This window comes from Bison bison, unplaced genomic scaffold (assembly GCF_000754665.1).
Source record: "Bison bison bison isolate TAMUID 2011002044 unplaced genomic scaffold, Bison_UMD1.0 scf7180017864471, whole genome shotgun sequence".
Classification (NCBI taxonomy): Eukaryota; Metazoa; Chordata; class Mammalia; order Artiodactyla; family Bovidae; genus Bison; species Bison bison.
This window is the reverse complement of record NW_011495032.1, coordinates 28620208-28626531: the sequence shown is the minus strand read 5'-3', so window position 1 is coordinate 28626531 and position 6324 is coordinate 28620208. Positions and strand designations below refer to the sequence as shown.

Below are 6324 nucleotides of genomic sequence, written 5' to 3'. Positions count from 1 at the left end.
GCCCCTGCACCCCTCGCCCGCGCCCCACCCCGTTCCCCGGTGAGCCCTTCCAGGGCTGCAAACTCCAGCCCCGTCCCCGGGAGCCCCCCGGCTGGGGAGAGGGTCCTCTCTGCCCGTTTGCAAAAGTTTTCCAGGGATTTGTCTTAGCTGATTAGTTAGTGACTGGGCTTGTTGCAGTGGGAAAGGGAGGAGGTACATTCAGGTGGTATTTCTACTGGGCAGGCTTTTCTAATCGCTTTTTTAGCCCTTACCCCAGGAAGCGAGAGTGTTTATTTTCAGACCGAGCACCCACCCTTCCTCCCATCCCGGACTTCTTCGAGTCCCGAGCCCCCTTTTCTGGACAGCCTTGCAGAGGGAAAGATGCAGGGAGGGGGGAGGAGACTGTCAGGGAGGGAGAGGGGGGCTGGATGTCTGGAGCAGCCCCTAGATGGAGGAGTTTTCCTGTCCTGTTTGGTCACTGTCCGGGAAAACAAACACGGGGACTGGACCCAAGGCGGGGACCCTGGTTGTCAGGACGGACCCCGCTGGGAAGCACTAAGAACGAGGAGGGAGGTGGAGGTGGGCAGGGCAGCTGCTGAAACAAGGTCTACAGTTTAAGGATCGTCCGTTTATTTTTTTCTGATAATAGCTATTTGGATTTTTGTGATACTCTTCTTTTCGACCCTAGAAATAGAAAAGTGGAGGATTTTTAAGGAAACTTGTTATTGCCGCAACTCAGAAGGGTCTGTGGAAGAGCCCTCAGGGAACTGAACACAGTGTGGTTTGGCTATTTCCCCCCTCCTCTATGTTTAAACGGATTTAATTTTAGCTATATTTTGGTGCCGGGAGTTTTGAAAGTTTTTTTTTTTTTTTTAATGTATAAAACTTAAATTTCCAAATCTAAATTTCCTGGTTTTCGGGGATGGGATGTTTCCTGTGGCTCCACTTAACCTCCTGGTGTTCTTTAGTGTGTGGAAGTCAAATGTTAATGTGCCCTGCCCGCCCCCACCCCCCACCATCCCCCAGCGTGGGATTGTCTGGGGAGGTGGTTTTTCCTCTTTTATTGGCTCTTTTGTTCCCCGCTGTTTTTAAGTAGACCTGGACCTGGGGCCAGAGGCTGTGTGTAGGTATGTGTGTCCCGCCTGGTAGCAGGCTGTGGAGCTGGCTGGCAGAGGTGTTCCACACTGACCACTCACCCCCAGAGTACTATTATCCAGGAGATGCTGGCACTTGCAGGGCAGTGGGTAACCCACCACAGGGTCAGTGCTGACTTCTGTTCCGCGTGGAAGTGAGATTCCTTCTGTGGAGTCTTACTAAGTGTGTCTCCTTTTCTTTTTGTTTGCCTGAAATAAAACTCCTGTTTCTCTACAAGGACAGCCATCCAGCCATTTAGTATTTTGCTAAAGAAAGAAACACTTGATATTTGAAATTGTGTGTATTTCATACCCAAAATGTAAATTACATTTAACGGTTGTTTAACTTTATTGATTTATTGAAATTGCTTGTTGATTTGGATGTTTTCATAAACTTGTGTACCCAAAATTGTTACTTCTGTTATAGTTTGTCCTTATTTTTAGAGCACACTGTATGGAAGAAATCAGTCTGTGAATCTCTTAGGACATTTTGAGGTTTTTAAAAAAAATCTCTTTGCTTCCTAATTTGATATTTTTAAGGTGTATTGTTGGCTTCGTATTCCCAGACTTTAAAAATGTGTATATGTACAAATCCCAAAAGTTTTGTATCCCACCACCCCTGCAGTCTTTCCTGATCTAATCATTCCATGGGCTACTTTATTTTTGAAGGAATAGTGGGTTTGATAATCTAAAAAGTTACATTGTGTTTGAAACTTAAAAAAAAAAGGCTTTCAAGGCAAATATTGAATTAAATTTTAGTGGCTAAGGTAATATAAGTGAAGTGAAGTCACTCAGTCGTGTCCGACTCTTTTCGACCCCATAGCTTACCAGGACCGTAGCTTACCAGGCTCCTCGGTCCATGGGATTTTCCAGGCAAGAGTACTGGAGTGGGTTGCCATTTCCTTCTCCAGGGGATCTTCCCAACCCAGGGATCGAACCTGGGTCTCCTGCATTGCAGGCAGGCGCTTTACCGTCTGAGCCACCGGGGAAGAAAGTAGTATACTTTTTCACTATTAAATATTTAGTTTCAAAAGTAGATGTTTATTTTCATTTATAAGTCTGAAGTAATCAAGTTTTCTTTCCTCTGAAAGATTGTGTAAGGAAATTTGTATCCCCTACCCCAAACCATTTTTCTCAGTAAATCATGTTAATACTATTGTAGAGAATTGAAATTACAGTTTAGATGGATTTTAAAATTTCTAAGTCAGAGCACCCAAAATTAAACATGTCACTTCAAAAAAAGAAAAAGGCTGATCCATTCAGTCTTACCTGAATTGTTCCCCCAGAGTTAGCTCTCACTATCCAGGTTTGGAACCATAGTTATGGATAAGGAGAGGTCATTTATATTTGAATACAGTTAGATGGCAATGTTCTCAGACTAGTGGCACCCAGTCTCTTCCCCCCACATACCTCGTAACCTGTAAACAATGGATGAATGGATGATACTGGGTTGGAGGCAGCCAATTGTCCCCAAAGGAGATACTCCACAGCAAATACAATGGTGTTCCATCTAAGCCCATTTAATTTATGCTAATGCAGCTCTGTGCTTTGCAAAACAAACAGCAGTGGAGTCTTCTTCTCACTTCCATCAGGTAGATTTTGTCCCAGAACCTCAACTGTAATGACTCGTCCTGGCTTTTTTGGGACACTCGCAGAGATACTCTTTTCCTGCTCCTCTCTTTTTTTCCCTGATTGCACTTAGGATGCTCGGTTACTTGGTTCGGTTTCTTTCCCTGAATGTGACTTGGTTTTAAGACAGCTTTTTGGTCGCATTTTATTTGTAGCAGGCTCAGACGGTAAAAGCGTCTGCCTGCAATGCGGGAGACCTGGGTTCGATTCCTGGGTCGGAAAGATCCCCTGGAGAAGGAAATGGCAATCCACTCCAGCACTCTTGCCTGGAAAATCCCATGGACGGAGGAGCCTGATGGGCCACAGTCCATGGGGTCGAAAAGAGTCGGACTTGACTGAGCGACTTCACTTTCACTTTCACTTTCACCCTACAGTCAGCCACATTTGAACTGGGTCTTGAGTTCTGATCCCAGCCAGTTCTTGCACTGGGCAGGTTCTTCAGCTTTATCTGTAAAATGGAAAAAACTTTTTTCTTTTGATATAAAGATTAGATAAGGTAGCTCATGTACTTGACTCTTAACTCACCTAGGCCACTTTACTCTTCTGTGCTCTATACTATTCCCCTTGGCCACTTTGGGCTTCCTTGTGGCTCAACAGCTGGTAAAGAATCCACCTGCGGTTCGGGAGACCTGGGTTCGATCCCTGGGTTGGGAAGATCTCCTGGAGAAGGGAAAGATTACCCATGCCAGTATTCTGGCCTGGAGAATTACATGGACTGTATAGTCAGTCCACGGAGAAGGCAGTGGCACCCCACTCCAGTACTCTTGCCTCGAAAATCCCATGGACAGAGGACCCTGGTGGGCCGCAGTCCATGGGGTCGCTAAGAGTCGGACACGACTGAGCAACTTCCCTTTCACTTTTCACTTTTATGCATTGGAGAAGGAAATGGCAACCCACTCCAGTGTTCTTGCCTGGAGAATCCCAGGGACGGGGGAGCCTGGTGGGCTGCCGTCTATGGGGTCGCACAGAGTCGGACACGACTGAAGTGACTTAGCATAGCATAGCATAGCGTAGTCGGTCCATGGGGTGGCAAAGAGTTGGACATGACTGAGAAATTTTCATTTTCACTTTCAGGCCACTTTACTCTTCTATTTTCTATACTGTTTCTCTTGTTTGACTTTTTTTCTGATTAAAGGTAATATTTGAAAGTGAAGTCGCTCAGTAGTGTCTGACTCTTTGCGACCCCATGGGCTGTAGCCTCCCAGGCTCCTCAGTCCATGGGATTTTCCAGGCAAGAATACTGGAGTGGGTTGCCATTTCCTTCTCCAGGGGATCTTCCCAACCCAGGGATCGAACCCTGGTTTCCCGCATTGTAGGCATATGCTTTTACCATCTGAGCCACCAGGGATACCCCAAGGTAATATTTACTCATATTCATTCCATTCAGTCTGCCTGCGATACAGGATACCAGGGTTCCATCCCTGGGTGGGGGAAGATCCCCTGGAGAAGGGAATGGCTACCCACTCCAGTATTCTTGCCTAGGAAATCCTATGGACAAGGAGTCTGGTGGGCTGCTGTCAATGGGGTGACAAAGAGTTGGACACTTTTTGTGTCTAACACTTTCATTCTATTCAAGAGATAACCATTGTTAACATTTTGTGATCTGCGTGTGTGTTTTGTGATTGTGTGTGCATACCACGTGATCTCAGGATCTTCCATTTAACAATGTTGTATACTTTTATACATGGGAGTCGGTGAGGGACAGGGAAGCCTGGCATGCTAGAGTCCGTGGGGTCGCAAAGAGTCGGACATGACTGAGCGGCTGAACTGAACTGATAGTCTCGTATTGGTTAAAAGCTTGGGCGGTGGAGTCACATTGGCTTTGAATCCTACCTATGTGACTTAGATAAATTAATCTCATTAAGTCTCAGTTTATTCATCTGTGAAAGGGGGTGATGATAACACCTTCATAGGGCTGTTGTGATTAAATGAGGAACTGCACATGAAGCCTCATATGTGGTCTTTGTATAATATTTTCCTTTAAGATTTTAATATTCTCGATGTTAATTTTTTTCAGTGTGAATGAGTGCTTGACTCAGCATATGTTAATAATACTAGTAAGTATTTGAGTACAGATACAATATAATAATTACCTTCGTGGGGCAAATAAATATTTTTGTGCCAGTAAAAAATTAGCAGTATATTCACAAAGTTTCAGCAGCTTGATGTTAGTCTAGTCTCTGCCATTGAGCTCTTGAGTTGGTAAATGTAAAGAAGTGGTACTTTGTAAGTACACCAGTGGGCAAAGAAGGTGGGTTTTCTTCTAGCTCCTTTTAAACTTGAAGCTATATGCATGCAGGTGTGTATGTTGAATGGCTTTGAAAAGCTGAATAGTCTGGCTGATTTGGTAGGCTCACCTTGGGAAGGTAGGATGCTTATCTGAGTGATAGTAGAGTTTGCTGAAGCCTGTGCCGCTTCGTTCATTTATCACCTCGGCCTCTTTAGTGGTAGCTCTAGGGTTTGGGAAAGATCAAAGGCAGGAGGACAAGTGGTCAACAGAGGACCAGATGGTTGAATGGCATCACCGACTCAATGGACATGAGTTTGAGCAAACTCTGGGAGATGGGGAAGGACAGAGAAGCCTGGCCTGCTGCAGTCCATGGGGTCACAAAGAGTTGGACACAGCTGAGCAACTGAAAAACAACTGGGCCTTGTAAGAAAAAGATACTTTGTTTGCCCTTGAGGAGTTTTTAGTCTAGTGGAGAAGAAAAATAAAGTTGACATTTACAACATTGAAGGAGGAGGGATAGTTTAGCTTGGAGGAAGGAAAGCTTATTTACTCTGGCCTGGGGCAAAAAGTAAGGATTTTCCAGGGGGGTGGGTTTCTGCCCAGAGCAAATAGGAGGAGTTAGGCATTCCAGGAGGTGGGACCTATTCTGTATTGCAAATTGTAGGAATCTATAATAGGAGAGGGAGTGGTTGGCTTGGTTAGGTCTTAAGGAGTCTTGTACTTAAGAGGTTTGGATTTCTCATACATTTATGTAGGCCTTTGGCCAAATAAATTATTTGCATTTTAGAGGATTCAGATCGTAAAAAAGTGGAACAAAGGAGGGCAAGTGGACAGCTGCTGAGAAGAGATTGAAGGTTTGGACTACCGTGATGGCAATGGGCTTGGAGAGAAGTCAGTGGAGAGGCTGGTTACAGAGGTAAAGTGGTCGTCTTCCGGTAATCGGATGCCGATTTGGGATCCATCCTTGTATAGATAACAGCTGAAGTTGTAGAAAAATTTGACTTAGTGGTTCTTAGTCTTTTTTGGGAATCTGATAAACTTTCTGGATCCTGCTCCAGTAAAATATATTTGTACATATTTACAGTTTTATACATTCAGCTTGAAACCTGGGGTAATGTAGAACAGACTTTAAAATGGAAGCTGGTAAAAGTTTTTGTTTGACATTCACTGTTTGTGTGTCACTTTTAGCACTGACACTTTATAGATGAGGAAACAGATTTGTAAAATAACTTGCTCAGGGTCACATACCTTGTGTTTGAACAGTGCAAATGAGCTACTGACATGGAAGATTTTTGTGAGAAAATTTGGATTTGTATTTTTTGAAAAATTGGAAGATCTGGAAACCATAGGTCC

At 44.4% G+C, this 6324-nt stretch overlaps 1 protein-coding gene and 1 non-coding gene across 2 annotated transcripts in view; one reads left to right on the top strand and one right to left on the bottom strand.

The window, feature by feature from the left end:
- Positions 1–2029: 2029 nt before the first annotated feature.
- On the bottom strand, positions 2030–2101 carry TRNAC-GCA. The gene has a single exon. It is a non-coding gene; the product is annotated as a tRNA-Cys (tRNA).
- Positions 2102–5322: 3221 nt separating this feature from the next.
- Positions 5323–6324, top strand: part of INO80D (INO80 complex subunit D) — a 58022-nt gene continuing 57020 nt past the window's right edge. Inside the window, exon 1 of the mRNA XM_010861031.1 lies at positions 5323–5887. The gene's annotated coding sequence lies outside the window, so the exon portion shown is untranslated. The remainder of the gene's footprint in view (positions 5888–6324) is intronic.